The 18,606-nt window shown below is 45.6% G+C and overlaps 1 protein-coding gene across 1 annotated transcript in view; it reads right to left on the bottom strand.

Annotated features, from left to right (window-relative positions):
* Positions 1–18,606, bottom strand: part of LOC135542333 (kinesin heavy chain-like) — a 143,177-nt gene that overhangs the window by 123,833 nt on the left and 738 nt on the right. The window lies entirely within an intron of this gene.

Raw genomic sequence — 18,606 nt, 5'->3', positions numbered from 1 at the left:
CAGATTGAAACAGATTAAGCCTACAGATAATGATTTGCTTCAGTCTGCAGTAAAGGATTTGCTTATTAGGCAAGGGGAACATCCAGAACAAGGAGGAGAGAGGGAGGGATAGAGAGAAGGAGGAGTGGTAAAAAAAGAGTGAGAAATACTGGGTTGTTGTTGTTGCCAAGAAGCTTAAAGCCGGTGTACGCTACAAGATTTTGGCCCCGATTTAGCTGTCCCAGACAAGTTTTTGAGATCGGAGACAAAATCCCCATGTTGTTGACCAATCGGGGCACTCGGCCAACCACCGACGCTTGTTTAATGTGAACGGGTCAGAGACGCAATCTGAGGGCTATCGATCTCGTCTTTGAGCAGTACCAGATGTCCCGATATTTTCAAACATGCTTGATTTAATCTGCAAAGCTCTTGTAGTGTGTGATGTGCAACGACAAGTTTTGAGAACGGTGATGACCAATAGCCATTGAGAGCTCCCCAGAGAAGAAACCAGTGAGATGATGACGTTGTATCGCATCACACATAACGTGTAGACTCTCAGGAAGGAGCGATGACTACTCTTAGTATGCTTTTGTACTTGCCTTTAAACTAAGCCAAAGTGCCAAATCGTTACAGCTCTGAAGTTCACAAGCAATGTTATTCAATTCAAAATGTTGGCTAGATATTTCAACTCTGTGCGGCAAGCGTGAATGTCTGATGGAAAACATTTGAGGCTGCTTTGAGCAGAGGTCGCTGTAGCCATGTTAAATCTAATCACATCATCACATCATTGTTTTCGCGAGACAACATGGTATCTAGAATCCTCAAGACCAAGTGAAGAATCGCGTGTGACCCCCCGTCTCTGCCACATCGTTTAGTGTGAGCACCACTACGTTGGCAAGACAAAAGAACAACAGGAAAGATGGTTGTTTAATGTGAGAGGTTTAGTGATGTTAGGATTTTGACAATCGTGCAGTGTACATCCGGCTTAAGCCATGCATCTCAGGGGTGATCTCAAACATTGAGACAGAAAGAGAATGACTCAATTCCGCCTGCAGATACTCATCTGACTCATGTTCCACTATCAGTTCTTCTGAGTCCAGGGGTGTGTATATGCATCACATCATGCACATGTGTGTGCATGTGCTCTGATATGGATATTTAAGCTAGATGCCCTCAGAGGACACCACAGACAGACAGGGAATGATGTAAGGGTTAACACTCCCCTTGGCATAACCAGACATCAGAACAGACTTGTGACATAAAAGAGAGAAATGGGCACAAAACATACCTCCAGAAAGAACAGTCTTATGGAGCATACTTATTTTTAGCCCAAATTGCATGCAAATTGAAATTATGTTCATTGTCCGTAGCTTATGCCTGCCCATACCATAACCCCACTTCTGTTCACCACGTTGACATCAGCAAACCGTTCGCCCACAAGATGCCATACACACTGTCTGCCATCAGTTGAAACCGTGATTCATCTGTGAAGAGCACACTTCTCCAGCGTGCCAGTGTCCATCGAAAGTAAACATTTGCCAACTGAAGGCGGCTACAACAGAAAAACTGCAGTCAGGTCAAGACTCTGGTGAGGACGACGAGCACGCAGATGAGCTTCCCTGAGACAGTTTCTGACAGTTTGTGCAGAAATTCTTTGGTTGAGCAAACCCAGAACACCCAGTTTAATCAGCTGTCCGGTTGGCTGGACTCAGATGACCCCGCACGCTAACTATCAGGTACAGTATATATATGAGTCATATATTTATGCATTTGATAAGAGGACACATTCTCCCAGGGAATCCCATTTTAATAATAATGGGTCCCTGACTCCAGGTTTGGGAACCACCGTACTACTAACATCTCTCTCTGCTTGCTTCCTCTCTTTTTGTCTCCTTTGCCTCCTGCATTGCAGCCTGTCTCACCACTGTCTCTCTCACTACTCTCTGTAATAAGAATTTCAGATTACAGCTACTGCCGAGGTCAGGCTCCATTTAACATTAGCTTCTAACTTCATCCTTCTAGTTAGCTAGTTCTACCAAGCTAACAGTAGCCAGAGCCCTTGAGCTAACTAGCTAACATTAACTAGCTATCCACCTGACTGAAATATCAGCGACTATTTACCAGTTGTACATTCATTCTCCAAGAGTCAGTTTTTTTTGTGTGTGTGTTGAAACGGCAGGAGTCGAGCGATGTTAAAAATAATTGCCTCATGTCCAGTCACAAGCCCACTCTCAGTAGCGTCTTAACATGCCACTTGCCAGCATTGGTCAGTCTGGGCTGAGGTAGTTAATTTCACGTCCCGGCATGTGTCGTGGAAGGAGATTTGCCATTGGACAGAGTGGTGAATGAATGTGCTGTTAACAAGTGTGTTGATTTTTTTATTTTACCTTTATTTAACTAGGCAAGTCAGTTAGGAACAAATTCTTATTTTCAATGACAGCCTAGGAACAGTGGGTTAACTGCCTGTTCAGGGGCAGAATGACAGATTTGTACCTTGTCAGCTCGGGGTTTAAACTTGCAACCTTCCGGTTACTAGTCCAACGCTCTAACCACTAGGCTACCCTGCCGCCCCAAGAGTGTTGATCAACGCTGGGATTGCAATAAGAAGTGGGTAAACGATAATTAACTAAACAGAAAGGTGAGTAAACGCTATTTCACAAATAAAAAGGTGAGTTTACCCACCACTACATCACTGAGCATAGACAACCTGTGTATTTTCCCTAGTGGCACGCACTGTTGAGTTTTGGCCACATTAGAGAAAAATGCAGTGTTTTTGTCTGACAGTAATGCTATACTACACTATTATATTCGGTTCTGTTATGTAGAATATTATCATTATGTGATCTTGCAGACATTGGTTCAGCTTTAAACTAACTTTAGATTACCATTCGAGCACCATTCGCCAGAGTAGCCTGCAGCCTGCAGTAGAGGAGAGTAGAGCAGAGACTGTGTAAAATAAATAAAAAAGGAAAAGGAAAGGGGGTTACCTAGTCAGTTGTACAACTGAATGCCTTCAACTGAAATGTGTCTTCCGCATTTAACCCAACCCCTCTGAATCAAAGAGGTGCGGGGGCAGCCTTAAACAACATCCACGTCTTCGGATGACCAGAACGTGATCCGCACATGTCAGAAGCGTCAGGATCTTTAGTCCGGGGATCTGCAGCCACTCCATTATCTCTATGGGTACACCAATCTCTGAGGGTACTCTTCTCCCCTAGTCGTTAGTAGTATGCACCTAGGAATTAATGAGCTTTTCCCTTTGAGCCTCTCTATGTACAGTATCTGAGACCGTTCGCTCTCTCTATCTGTCTCGCTTCCTCAATCTCTCTTTCTTTCTCCTCTTCTCTCTCTTTCTTATTAACGACAGCCTTTCCCTTCAATGTTCTCTCTCTCTCGCTCTCTCTCTCCATCCCTCCCTCCCTCCCTCCCTCCCCACTTGTGGTAATTATAGTTCTGTTCTGTCCTGCTTGGAGCAGTGAGTGAGAATGGCAGTGAACCGTGACAGGATGGATGTTGCTATGTCCTAATTAAAAACTATTGACATATCTCCTCTCTAGTTAAACAGATGCTTAAGTGATAATGCCTTCATCTCGGGACAGCAAACCGTGTCAATATATGCACCAAACACCAGCTTCGAGGGTATTATCACTTTTATACAACAGGTTACCAACATATTAAAATAATGATTGACATATTTTCATTAGAAACATTATTTATTCATACTATTTAATCGTTCCATGAGCTATAGAAGGTACAAGCTCTCTCTGTGGTGTAGCTCATTGACATTCATATCGGTTGCTGGTGTTGGCATGGACATGACATTAGAAATAAATTCACATTTCTGAAGCAATGGGAGAGAATTATTGTATTATTGAGCTACAGTCAGGTCCAAAATCATTGCCCCCTTTGATAAAAATGAGCAAAGAAGACTGTATAAAATAAATGCCACAAATACTGAGCTACAGTATATTGTATGCAAATGTTATACTAGTACATTTGCTCAGACAAATAGATTTTGTTGAACAAGTAATACTTAAAATCTAAAAAAAAGAAGGGTCAAAATGATTGGCACCACTGTTTTCAATGCTCTGCAAAATTCCTGTTGCGAGGTTAACAGCACCGAGCCTTTTTCTAAAATGTTTTATGAGATTGGAGAACACATTCGGAGGGATCTTGACCATTCCTCCATACAGAATTTTCCAGATCCTTGATATCCTTCATCTGCACTTATGGCTTATAGACTGTCCGGACACTGAGATGGTCATTGCAAAAGTATCATGTTGCGGTCAATTAAACATTTCTTTGTGGAGTTTGATGTGTGTTAGGGGTTATTGTCTTGCTGGAAGATCCACTTGCAACCAAGTTTCAGCCTCCTGGCAGAGGCAACATAGACTCGTACAAATCTTGCGAGCTTACATTCTATTTTGCTACACGGATACATTTAAATTATAATTCTACTTGGTAAATGTAGTATACTATAATTGCAGCAGCCTCAAATGCCATAGGTACTATGTGAAACTGTGAAATAACCAGCCAACCAGATATGCAGGGTGAGCCTACCACCCCGGAGCCCCAGACCATCCTCCCACCTCGTGCCTGGTGATGGCACTCAGCGGGGGAATAGGGAAACAGGTCCGGGAGGCGCAACAGTCCCAGCCGAACCCTGGGGGGGTGCCCAGATAACCAAATGTTAGTGCCTGACGCTGTCCACTTCGTGGTCCTGGATTAGGCCCATTCCTCAAGGCTCCCATCAGACCCTGGCCTTCGTGTGACAACTATTTTGGTGGCCTACTATGGTTCCGGATATCGCTGCATTTGTCGCTGCCTGCACAGTCTGTGCTTAAAACAAGACTCCTCGGTAAGCTCCGACTGGTCTTCTGCAACAACTGCCTGTCCCTCACCATCCCTGCACGTCTTCTGGATCGATGGACTCCCCGTGGACATGGTCTAAGACCGGGGTCCTCAGTTCTCGCCCCAGTTCTGGAAGGCGTTCTGCACCCTCATTGGGTCATCGACCAGCCTGTCCTCTGGGTTCCACCCTGTGTTCAATGGCCAGTCGAAGCGAGGTAACCAGGACCTCGAGACTACTCACCACCTGGAGCCAGCAGCTTGTGTGGGTGGAATATGCCCGCAACACCCTTCCCTGCTCTGCCACGGGCCTATCGCCATTTGAGTGTTCCCTGGGATATCACCCCTGCTCTTCCCCAAACAGGAAGAAGAGTTCGGCATACCTTCTGCCCAGATGTTTGTCCGCTGCTGTCGTCATACCTGGAGGAGAGCCCGGTCGGCACTCCCCAAGACCACCTCCAGGTATCGACGACAAGCGGATTGCCATTGGACCCCGGCTCCCCGGTATCGTCTCGGGCAGAAAGTATGGCTATCCACCCAGGATCTGCCTCTCCGGGTGGAATCCCGCAAACACTCCCCCTGGTTTATTGGCCCGTTTCCCAACTCTAACATTATTATCCCCTCTGCTGTTTGTCTTCTGTTGCCCCGTACCCTTTGTATACAACCCACCTTTCATGTGTCCAGAGTTAAACCCATGTCTCACAGCCCTTTGTCCCCTGTTGGATGAATAAACTGTTGTTAATTCGACGTTGTCTGCATCTGGGTCTTATCTTGAAATGTGATAGTGGCTGGCATGGCCAGCACACGTAAGATTTGGTTCTGGGTCCCTCATGAGGTTTAATGGGAATATGAATTGCCCCAAGGGGACAAATAAAGTTGTTTGAATGAATTATTTTCAACTCACAGCACAGGGAAAGTATATACTCCATCTGTCTGAGAAAATTAAAGGAGAAACAGCAGGCAGGTGACTCAGAGGGTAAAATACTGTATGCCAGCAAGCTGCAGTATGTGAGCCAGTGGCATACAAAGAGAAATATAGAAGTAAGCTATATGTAAGCCACTGGATAAACGTAGCCTGTGAAGAAAAACTAAAATCGAAAAACCCTGAGCCTTCCACTTAGGGACAAGGATTGAGCAGCCAGCAAGGTGAACTGAAAAACTCTTCAGTAACATTCACTGGCAAGGTTTGCAATTTCATGTGGTTTTTGCCTTGTGTAGCCTATGTGAGATACTGATGGCAACAACAGCTACAGAAATCGCAAACCAATTCCAAACAAACCAAATCAATTCAAGAAACTATTCAATAAATGGACACAAAATCGAAACGCTACCTCCCACTGTACTTCAAGGCCATGATAATACCAAGGGGAGCAGCTGACTGAGCATGAGCTATGTTGAATGCTTGTGGCAAGCCATTGCGTGAAAAAGTTGTGTGTCACGCTACGACCCAATGCTAACCAAAACACAGACGTTATTTTATGTGTGTGTGTGTGTTTGAGCGTGTGCATGCATCTGTCTCTGTGTGTGCATGTATGCTTCTGTCTGTGTGTGTGTGACACACACCACGTTGTTTTCATTTTTTTTATTCCTTTATTTCAACAAGGAATACAGACTGAGACCAAGGTCTCTTTTACAGCTGGGCCCTGCGTATACATGTGTACAAATACAGTGTAGGTACAATGATTAAGAAACTACACAAGACAAACAAAACCATCACAGATAACACAAAAAAATACAGCTAACAGATTACATTTTCACACAGGTTATTCTACTAACAGCACAAGAACCTGCATTACCCGAAACAGTTACAAGCAATACAAAAATAAAAATCATCCAATAAATATTTAAAATGGTCGACAGGGGGACAAGAGTCTCAAGTTTAAGTTTAGTCTGCAGGCTATTCCATAAGCAAGGAGCGTAACAGGAAATGGCAGCCATACCCAACTCTGTGGAAAACACATGGGCCTCAAGTGTAATCCATGCTTGAGACCTGGTTTTAGGAATTCTAATTCTAATATTGATGAGTGATGATAAATAAGAAGGTAGCTTATTCAGAAGTGCTTTATAGACAAACACGAGAGCATGTTGTTCTCATCTCACGGACAGCGAAGTCCAACCCACATTTTGATATAAAACACAATGGTGAGTTCTGTAGCTAGCACCTGTAATAAACCTAAGTGCTCAATGATAAGTAGCATCCAGCGATTTAAGTCTGTAAATAATATTCCCATAATCTATAACAGGCAAAAAAGTAGCTTGCTTCTATTTGTAGAGTACAAACATGTCCTGTTTCTATAACAAGAACACTCAGATACCCAAGTCAGAGTACACCCTCTGCATACTCCACTGTCCCCAGGCTGAGATGAGAATATTCTTGCCAGAGGAACAGCGGCCGGGTCCCACAGGCACCATTCAATTTACCCTGCTGCTGTATGCTGATGAAGAACTGGAGAAACACCAGTGACATGACTCATCAGCACATTAACCAAATTATTGACCAAATTATTATGTGATTCTGTCAGGAAATTAACTCACAATCTTTACTTTACTAGTGGCATCATGGTCTTACCAACTGAGCCCGCACAGGACAATGGAGGTAGCAAGGCCAACAATGACAATGAAAATCCATCACAATTTTAAGACCATCAAAGTCTGTCGATTTTTGTTTTCACTAACCGCCTGGTGGCTTTGCTGTGACACACACAACTGGTCCCGTGTATCTCTGGTTTACTGTGATGTTACTAATCCTAAATTAATCTGATGGCTGAATCGTAGCCCTACTGCTCTTTACTGACTGACACACACACACACACACACACACACACAGTCTTTCTCTCTCTCTCTCTCTCTCTCTCTCTCTCTCTCTCTCTCTCTCTCTCTCTCTCTCACACACACACACGCATTCACTCTCACTTTCTATCTCTTTTCACTGACAGATTCCCTAGAAGAGATCCATCCCAGTGGCTGAGACATGTGTGGAGGGAATAGGATACACACATGCATTTGTATGATAGCCAACCAACAACACAGCCTGTCTGTTTCGCCGTCCTTTCATGAATGATGATGTAGGCAGGCCTACAGTGGGGCAAAAAAGTACCACACCGGGGGACCTAGTGAATGACCTGCAGAGAGCTGGGACTAAAGTAACAAAGCCTACCATCAGTAACACACTGCCAGGGAATCAAATCCTGCAGTGCCAGACGTGTCCCCCTGCTTAAGCCAGTACATGGCCAGGCCCGGCAACACGGACTTTCAACTCCCTCCAAAGATTTTCTATGGGGTTGAGATCTGGAGACTGGCTAGGCCACTCCAGGACCTTGAAATGCTTCTTACGAAGCTGCTCCTTCGTTGCCTAGGCGGTGTGTTTGGGATCATTGTCATGCTGAAAGACCCAGCCACATTTCATCTTCAATGCCCTTGCTGATGGAAGGAGGTTTTCACTCAAAATCTCACGATACATGGCCCCATTCATTCTTTCCTTTACACGGATCAGTCGTCCTGGTCCCTTTGCAGAAAAACAGCCCCAAAGCATGATGTTTCCACCCCCATGCTTCACAGTAGGTATGGTGTTCTTTGGATGCAACTCAGCATTCTTTGTCCTCCAAATACAAAAAGTTCAATTTTGGTTTCATCTGACTATATGACATTCTCCCAATCTTCTTCTGGATCATCCAAATGCTCTCTAGCAAACTTCAGATGGGCCTGGGCATGTACTGGGTTAAGCAGGGGGACACGTCTGGCACTGCAGGATTTGAGTCCCTGGCGGTGTAGTGTGTTACTGATGGTAGTCTTTGTTACTGTAGTCCCAGCTCTCTGCAGGTCATTCACTAGTTCCCCCCGTGTGGTTCTGGGATTTTTGCTCACCATTCTTGTGATCATTTTGACCCCACGGGGTGAGATCTTGCGTGAAGCCCCAGATCGAGGGAGATTATCAGTGGTCTTCTATGTCTTCCATTTACTAATAATTGCTCCCACAGTTGATTTCTTCAAACCAAGCTGCTTACCTATTGCAGATTCAGTCTTCCCAGCCTGGTGCAGGTCTACAATTCTGTTTCTAGTGTCCTTTGACAGGTCTTGGCCATAGTGGAGTTTGGAGTGTGACTGTTTGAGGTTGTGGACAGGTGTCTTTTATACTAATAACAAGTTCAAACAGGTGCCATTAATACAGGTAACGAGTGGAGGACATAAGAGCCTCTTAAAGAAGAAGTTACAGGTCTGTGAGAGCCAGAAATCTTGCTTGTTTGTAGGTGACCAAATACTTATTTCCACCATAATTTGCAAATAAATTCATTAAAAATCCTACAATGTGATTTTCTGGATTTCTTTTCTCATTTTGTCTGTCATAGTTGAAGTGTACCTATGATGAAAATTACAGGCCTCTCTCATCTTTTTAAGTGGGAGAACTTGCACAATTGGTGGCTGACTAAATACTTTTTTGCCCCACTGTAAGTTAGAAACTCAGTACACTATAAGATCTTCACTCTACGATAAGATCTGCAACATGGTAAAATAAGGGGCGAAAGGTAGTCTCAAGGTTAGAGCGTTGGGCCAGTAACCAACCCTTTGCTGGTTCGAATACTGGAACCAACAAATCTGTTGTTGTGCCCTTGAGAAAGACAGTTACAGTGGCAAGAAAAAGTATGTAAATCCTTTGAAGTACCTGGATTTCTGCATATATTGGTCATAAAATTTGATCTGATCTTCATCTAGGTCACAATAATAGACAAACACAGTCTGCTTAGACTAATAACACAAACAATTATATGTTTTCATGTCTTTATTGAACACACCGTGTAAACATTCACAGTGTAGGGTGGAAAAAGTATGTAAACCATTGGATTTAATAACTGGTTGACCCAGCAATAACCTCAACCAAATGTTTTCTGTAGTTGCGGCTCAGACCTGCACAACGGTCAGGAGGAATTTTGGACCATTCCTCTTTACAAAACTGTTTCAGTTCAGCAGTATTCTTGGGATGTCTGGTGTGAACTGGTGTGAACTGCACTCGAGGTCATCCCACAACATCTCAATTGGGTTGAGGTCAGGACTCTGACTGGGCCATTCCAGAAGGCGTATTTTCTGCTGTTGAAGCCATTCTGTTGTTGATTTACTTCTGTGTTTTGGGTGGTTGTCCTGCTGAATCACCCAACTTCTGTTGAGCTTCAATTGGCAGACAGCCTTAAATTCTCCTGCAAAATGTCTTGATAACCTTGAGAATTAATTTTTCTGTCGATGTTAGCAAGCTGTCCAGGCCCTGAGGCAGCAAAGCAGCCCCAAACCATGATACTCCCTCCACCATATTTTACAGTTGTGATGAGGTTTTGATGTTGGTTCGCTGTGATATTTTTGTCCACACAGTGTTGTATGTTTTTTTTGGACAGCAGTGTTTTTTTCCGTGGTGTCCTCCCATGAACACCCTTCTTGTTTAGTGTTTACATATTGTAGATGTTAGCATGTTCCAGACATTTATGTAAGTCTGTAGCTGACATTCTAGGATTCTTCTTAACCTCATTGAGCATTCTGCACTGTGCTCTTGCAGTCATCTTTGTAAGACGGCCACTCCTAGGGAGAGTAGCAACAGTGCTACACTTTCTCTATTTATAGACAATTTGTCTTACCGTGGACTGTGGACATCAAGGCTTTTTTATAGATACTTTTGTAACCCTTTCCAGCTTTATGCAAGTCAACAATTCTTAGGTCTTCTGAGATCTCTTTTTTTCTAGGCATGATTCACATCAGACAATGCTTCTTGTGAATAGAAAACTCTAATTTTGTAAATGTTTTTTATAGGGCAATGCAGCTCTAACCAACTTCTCCAATCTCATCTCATTGATCAGATCAAATTTGATGACCAATTTATGCAGAAATTCCCAGTTATTCCAAAGGATTCATGTACTTTTTCTTGCCACTGTAACCCAAATTGTGGGTGTTTCAGGGGGAGTTGGGATATGCAAGAAACACAGTTGTGTGTAACAGGACAAACATGGGCCTCCCGAGGGCACAGTGGTCGAAGGCACTGCATCGCAGTGCTAGCCAGAGAATTGTATGTTGGTTTCTCTACAATAAGCTGCATCCAATGTTGTTTTAAAGAATTTGTCAGTATGTCCAACCGGCATCAAAACCGTAGCCAGACCAAGACCTCCACATCTGGCTTTTTCATCTACGGGATCATCTGAGACCAGCCACCCGGACAGCTGATGAAACTGTGTGTTTGCACAACCAAAGAATTTCTGCACAAACTGTCAGGGAAGCTAATCTGCGTGCTTGTCGTCCTCACCAGGGTCTTGACCTGACTGCAGTTCAGCATCGCAACTGACTTCAGTGGGCAAATGCTCACCTTTGATGGCCATTAGCATACTCTTCATGGATGAATCACAGTTTCTTCTCTTATTTTTCACTCCTTTAAAAAAAATCTAACTCCAAAAGCAAAGCACAGTTTAGATATGATCAAAAATGTCTACATGTTATTAATGACATGGGATATACCAGTCGATATCAGATCAATCCAAGCCTATTAGTCCAACCCCAGCCAGATGAGATATTGATGAAGTGATCTCTAAGTCAGTCTGATATAACAGTCTGATATTTATGGCCTGGGTTGCATCCCAAATGCACCTTATTCCCTTCTTACGGATTAAGTACCTGTACAGGAACCAAATCAGTGGAAATTCCAGAGCGCCAACTAATTGTACTCGATACAACTCAAACTTTCATTAAAACTCACATGCAAGGTACTCAAAAGCCACACTCGTTGTGAATATAGCCAACATGTCAGATTTGTAAAATGCTTTTTGGCGAAAGCATGAGAAGCTATTATCTGATAGCATGCAGCCCCCAGAAACACACAATGGGGACGTAAACAAAGAAATTAGCGTAGCCGGCGCTACCCAAAATGCAGAAATAAAATATAAAACATTCATTACCTTTGGCGGGCTTCTTTTTTGGCACTCCTATAAACATCACAATTGGGTCTTTTTTTCAGTCCATATATACCCAAAATGTCCATTTATGAACACCGAGAAATCCATGGAAAAAGTCACGAACGCGACGTCATTTTATAAAATTCATAAGGTTGCCTATAAACTTTGACAAAACACTTCATCCTACTTCTGTAATCCAAGTTTAGGTATTAGTAAACGTTAAAAAACAATCAAATTGATCACGGAGAGATCTATATTCAATAGCTAGAAGTTTTCAAAACAAAGTCCATTTCCTCACGGACATTTTTTTCAGTTGCGCACCTGAAGACAGGATGTGCCATTGACTAATCTGACCAAGGATAAAGGGCCCTGGTAATCACAACACTGGCGAAATCGTGTGGAAGCTGTAGGAATTGCAAGCACAGTTCCATCATTTATGGCAAGCCATAGACAATACAAAGACTGGCGGATGGATTTTTTCTTTGTCGATTTTGTGATCAGGTTTTCTTGCGATTTTGACCACGGAACTCGTTCTGTTATAGTCACAGACACCATTGAACCAGTTCTAGAAACTTCAGAGTGTTTTCTGTCATGTCTTGTTATGTCTGTTCCTGTCCTTTCTCTTCATTCTCTCTCTCTGCTGGTCTTTTTAGGTTACCTTCTCTGTCTCTCATTCCTCAGCTGTTCTACATCTGCCCTAACTAGCTCTTTCACTCTTCCCCACCTGTTCTCTCTTCCCCCTCTGATTAGGTCTCTATTTCTCTCTCTGTTCCTGCTACTTTCAGTGTCTGATTCTTGTTTGTGTTTTTTGATGCCAGAAGCAAGCTGTCGTCTCGTTTGCTTCCACCTTGTCCTGTCCTGTCGGAGTCTGCCTGGCAGGAGCATCCTGCACTATACTAACGTTCTTTTTGTTCCGCTGACAACGTTGGAAAAGGATTTTTGCCATTCCTGTATTTTCATTAAAGAACTCTGTTTTCTGTTAAAACCGCTTTTGGGTCTTCACTCAAGTTCATAACAGAAGAATCAGACCAAGAATGGACCCAGCGGCTCCGGACCCTTTTCACTCCGCCGTCGAGATCCAGGGAGCGATGCTAGGCAGACACGAGGAGGAATTGTCTGCTGCTCAACATGCCTTTGAGACCCTGGCCGTCCAAGTCTCCGACCTCACAAGACGGGTTCACCAACTCCACCTCGATCCACCGCCCACTTCCAGGGTTTCCGAGTCGCCGGAGCCCAGGATCAACAACCCGCCGTGTTACTCTGGGGAGCCCACTGAGTGCCGCTCATTCCTCACTCAGTGTGATGTGGTGTTCTCTCTCCAGCCCAACACTTACTCCAGGAGCGCAGCCCGCATCGCCTACGTCATTTCTCTCCTTACCGGACGGGCGCGTGAGTGGGGCACGGCAGTCTGGGAGGCGAGGGCTGAGTGTATTAACCAGTATCAGGACTTTAAGGAGGAGATGATACGGGTTTTTGACCGTTCTGTTTTTGGCGAGGAGGCTTCCAGGGCCCTGTCTTCCCTATGTCAGGGGAATAGATCCATAACGGATTATTCTATTGAGTTTCGCACTCTCGCTGCCTCTAGTGACTGGAACGAGCCGGCTTTGCTCGCTCGTTTTCTGGAGGGTCTCCACGTCGAGGTTAAGGATGAGATCCTCTCCCGGGAGGTTCCTTCCAGTCTGGACTCCTTAATAGCTCTCGCTATTCGCATAGAGCGACGGTTTGATCTTCGTCGCCGAGCTCGTGGAAAGGAGCTCACGTTCTCCGTTGCTCCCCTCTCCACATCACTGCCACCTGCCGCATCACTGCCACCCTCCTCCGCCGGCTCGGATGCTGAGCCTATGCAGCTGGGGGTATTCGCATCTCGGCCAAGGAGAGGGAACGGAGAATCACCAATCGCCTCTGTCTCTACTGCGGCTCCGCTGGTCATTTTGTCACCTCATGTCCAGTAAAAGCCAGAGCTCATCAGTAAGAGGAGGGCTACTGGTGAGCGCAACTACTCAGGCCTCTCCTTCTGGATCACGCACTACCTTTCCGGTCCATCTCCGCTGGCCCGGTTCATCTGCTTCCTGCAGTGCCTTGATAGACTCTGGGGCGGAGGGCTGTTTTATGGACGAGACCTGGGCTCGGGAACATGACATTCCTCTCAGACAGTTAGGGGAGCCCAGGGCCTTGTTCGCCTTAGATGGTAGTTCTCTCCCCAAGATTCAGCGTGAGACGCTGCCTTTAACCCTCACTGTCTCTGGTAATCATAGCGAAACCATTTCTTTTTTAATTTTTCGTTCACCTTTTACACCTGTTGTTTTGGGTCATCCCTGGCTAGTGCGCCATAACCCTTCTATTAATTGGTCTAGTAATACTATCCTATCCTGGAATGTTTCTTGTCATGTAACCTGTTTAATGTCTGCTATCCCTCCTGTTTCCTCTGTCTCTTCTTCACAGGAGGAGCCTGGCGATTTGACAGGGGTGCCGGAGGAGTATCACGATCTGCGCACGGTGTTCAGTCGTTCCAAGGCCACTTCTCTCCCTCCACACCGGTCGTATGACTGTAGTATTGATCTCCTTCCGGGAACTACTCCCCCCCGGGGTAGATTATACTCTCTGTCGGCTCCCGAACGTAAGGCTCTCGAGGATTATTTGTCGGTTTCGCTCGACGCCGGTACCATAGTCTCCTCCTCCTCCCCCGCCAGAGCGGGGTTTTTTTTTGTTCAGAAGAAGGACGGGTCCCTGCGCCCATGCGTGGATTATCGAGGGCTGAATGACATAACTGTTAAGAATCGTTATCCGCTTCCTCTTATGTCTTCAGCCTTCGAGATCCTGCAGGGAGCCAGGTTTTTCACCAAATTGGACCTTCGTAACGCCTACCATCTCGTGCGCATCAGGGAGGGGGACGAGTGGAAGACGGCGTTTAACACTCCGTTAGGGCACTTTGAATACCGGGTTCTTCCTTTCGGCCTCGTTAACGCTCCAGCTGTCTTTCAGGCACTAGTTAACGACGTCCTGAGAGACATGCTGAACATTTTTGTTTTCGTTTACATGGACGATATCCTGATTTTTTTCACCGTCTCTCTCGATTCATGTTCAGCACGTGCGACGCGTCCTCCAGCGCCTTTTGGAGAACTGTCTTTATGTGAAGGCTGAGAAGTGCACTTTTCATGCCGCCTCTGTCCCTTTTCTCGGTTCCGTTATTTCCGCTGAGGGCATTAAGATGGATCCCGCTAAGGTCCAGGCTGTCATTGATTGGCCCGTTCCTAAGTCACGCGTCGAGCTGCAGCGCTTTCTGGGCTTCGCTAATTTCTACCGTCGTTTCATCCGTAATTTCGGTCAGGTGGCAGCTCCTCTCACAGCCCTTACTTCTGTTAAGACGTGCTTTAAGTGGTCCGTTTCCGCCCAGGGAGCTTTTGATCTTCTTAAGAATCGTTTTACATCCGCACCTATTCTTGTTACACCTGACATCTCTAGACAGTTTGTTGTTGAGGTTGACGCGTCAGAGGTGGGCGTGGGAGCCATTCTTTCTCAGCGCTCTCTCTCTGACGGCAAGGTCCATCCTTGCGCGTTTTTCTCTCATCGCTTATCGCCGTCAGAACGTAACTATGATGTTGGTAATCGCGAACTGCTCGCCATCCGCTTAGCCCTAGGCGAATGGCGACAGTGGTTGGAGGGGGCGACCGTTCCTTTTGTCGTTTGGACTGACCATAGGAACCTTGAGTACATCCGTTCAGCCAAACGACTTAATGCGCGTCAGGCTCGTTGGGCTCTGTTTTTCGCTCGTTTCGAGTTTGTTATTTCTTATCGTCCGGGCTCAAAAACACCAAACCTGATGCTTTATCTCGTCTCTTCAGTTCTTCTGAGGTCTCCACCGACCCCGATGGGATTCTCCCTGAGGGGCGTGTTGTCGGGTTGACTGTCTGGGGAATTGAGAGGCAGGTAAAGCAAGCACTCGCTCACACTCCGTCGCCGCGAGCTTGTCCTAGGAACCTTCTGTTCGTTCCCGTTCCTACTCGTCCGGCCGTTCTTCAGTGGGCCCACTCTGCCAAGTTAGCCGGCCACCCCGGCGTTCGGGGTACGCTCGCTTCCATTCGCCAGCGTTTCTGGTGGCCCACTCGGGAACGTGACGCGCGTCGATTTGTCGCCGCTTGTTCGGTCTGCGCGCAGACTAAATCTGGGAACTCTCCTCCTGCCGGCCGTCTCAGACCGCTTCCCATTCCCTCTCGACCGTGGTCTCACATCGCTTTAGATTTTATCACCGGACTGCCTTCATCAGCGGGGAAGACAGTTATTCTTACGGTTGTCGATAGATTCTCTAAGGCGGCTCATTTCATTCCTCTCGATAAGCTCCCTTCTGCTAAGGAGACGGCTCAGATCATTATCGAGAATGTTTTCGGAATTCATGGCCTTCCGTCTGACGTCGTTTCCGACAGAGGTCCGCAGTTCACGTCTCAATTTTGGAGGGAGTTTTGCCGTTTGATTGGGGCTTCCGTCAGTCTCTCGTCCGGCTTTCATCCCCAGTCTAACGGTCAAGCCGAACGGGCCAATCAGACTGTTGGTCGCATTTTACGCAGTCTTTCTTTTCGTAACCCTGCGTCTTGGTCAGAACAGCTCCCCTGGGCAGAGTACGCCCACAACTCGCTTCCCTCGTCTGCTACCGGTCTATCCCCTTTTCAGTGTAGCCTCGGGTACCAGCCTCCGCTGTTCTCATCTCAGCTCGCCGAGTCCTGCGTCCCCTCCGCTCAGGCTTTTGTCCAGCGTTGCGAGCGCACCTGGAAGGGGGTCAGGTCGGCACTTTGCCGTAATAGGGCGCAGACTGTGAGGGCCGCTAATAAGCGTAGGACCAAGAGTCCTAGATATTGTTGCGGTCAGAGAGTATGGCTCTCCACTCAGAACCTTCCCCTTAAGACAGCTTCTCGCAAGTTGGCCCCGCGGTTCATTGGTCCGTTCCGTATTTCCCAGGTCATTAATCCTGTCGCAGTGCGACTTCTTCTCCCGCGCTATCTTCGTCGCGTTCACCCGGTCTTCCATGTCTCCTGTGTTAAGCCCGTTCTTCGCGCCCCCGCTCGTCCCTCCCCCCATCCTTGTCGAGGGCGCACCCATCTACAGGGTTCGTAAGATTTTGGACATGCGCCCTCGGGGCCGTGGTCATCAGTACCTAGTTGATTGGGAGGGGTACGGTCCTGAGGAGAGGAGTTGGGTTCCCTCTCGGGACGTGCTGGACCGTTCGCTGATCGATGATTTCCTCCGTTGCCGCCAGGTTTCCTCCTCGAGTGCGCCAGGAGGCGCTCGGTGAGTGGGGGGTACTGTCATGTCTTGTTATGTCTGTTCCTGTCCTTTCTCTTCATTCTCTCTCTCTGCTGGTCTTTTTAGGTTACCTTCTCTGTCTCTCATTCCTCAGCTGTTCTACATCTGCCCTAACTAGCTCTTTCACTCTTCCCCACCTGTTCTCTCTTCCCCCTCTGATTAGGTCTCTATTTCTCTCTCTGTTCCTGCTACTTTCAGTGTCTGATTCTTGTTTGTGTTTTTTGATGCCAGAAGCAAGCTGTCGTCTCGTTTGCTTCCACCTTGTCCTGTCCTGTCGGAGTCTGCCTGGCAGGAGCATCCTGCACTATACTAACGTTCTTTTTGTTCCGCTGACAACGTTGGAAAAGGATTTTTGCCATTCCTGTATTTTCATTAAAGAACTCTGTTTTCTGTTAAAACCGCTTTTGGGTCTTCACTCAAGTTCATAACAGTTTTCTATGCACACATACTAATCATATGCATATACTATATTCCTGGCATGAGTAGCAGGACGTTGAAATGTTGCGTGAATTTTAACAGAATGTTGAAAAAAGTAGCTCGATCTCCAACAGGTTTTAAAGCTGCAACATGTAACTTTTTGGGTGACCCGACCAAATTCATATAGAAATGTGAGTTATAAATCTGACATTCTCATTGAAAGCAAGTCTAAGACACAGTAGATATGTTCTATGCGCTATTTCTATGTTTCTCATGCGTAAATGTTGTCTTTTATTTTCGGGTTTTGTACACCAGCTTCACAGCTGAAAATACAATATTTTTGGTTATGGTACAATGATTATCAACACTATACTTGTCTGTTTTGTCACATAAACTGAAATTAGGCAAACTACTCAAATTTTAACAACCAGGAAATGGTGGAGCGATTTCTGCATAGTGCATCTTTAATGTACTATTTTTGTCCAGGGCCCATGGGACACTATATGGTGAATAGAGTGCCGTTTGGGACGGAGCCTTTGAAAATGTCAAGCCCATTGGATGTCCTTTCTGAAACTGATCACCACAGCCCTATAAAGACATGCTAAGTGATCTGTGTTATTTGAGATGACAGATCTATCCTACTGTGCAAAAACAGATTCAACCAACTTGTTTCTATGTCATTTCGACACAAAAAAATGTGATGATGCTGAAACAACATGGAAAACTGATTGACCTAAATCCAATGACATGGTGACATTTTTTTGTTAATTTAACGTTGAATTCACGATAGTTGACAACTCAACCAATTGTAAATCAAAACTAGACATTCAACTGATGTCTGTGCCCAGTGGGCTATTGTCTCACGGGTCATGCAATGAGCTCTTTCCCAATAATCGATAGGTTAAATCTTGTTGGCTGATCAGAAATTATACATACATACAGCCTATTATGGTACACTAGGGTCTACCACTACCTGAATGGTTTGAATCCATGCAATAGGTGAATTGACTATTATTCCAGAAAACTGATGCTTGATGATGGCGAGGACTGGAGGAGGATGATAATTATTGTCTGTATGGTTTCATCAAATCAGTTACTGGCAATACAACAAGGCTGAACTTCAGGGAAACTGTGTCCAGACTTGACC

Source organism: Oncorhynchus masou, chromosome 6, assembly GCF_036934945.1.
Source record: "Oncorhynchus masou masou isolate Uvic2021 chromosome 6, UVic_Omas_1.1, whole genome shotgun sequence".
In the NCBI taxonomy this organism is placed as follows: Eukaryota; Metazoa; Chordata; class Actinopteri; order Salmoniformes; family Salmonidae; genus Oncorhynchus; species Oncorhynchus masou.
This window is presented reverse-complemented; position numbering and strand designations above follow the sequence as displayed.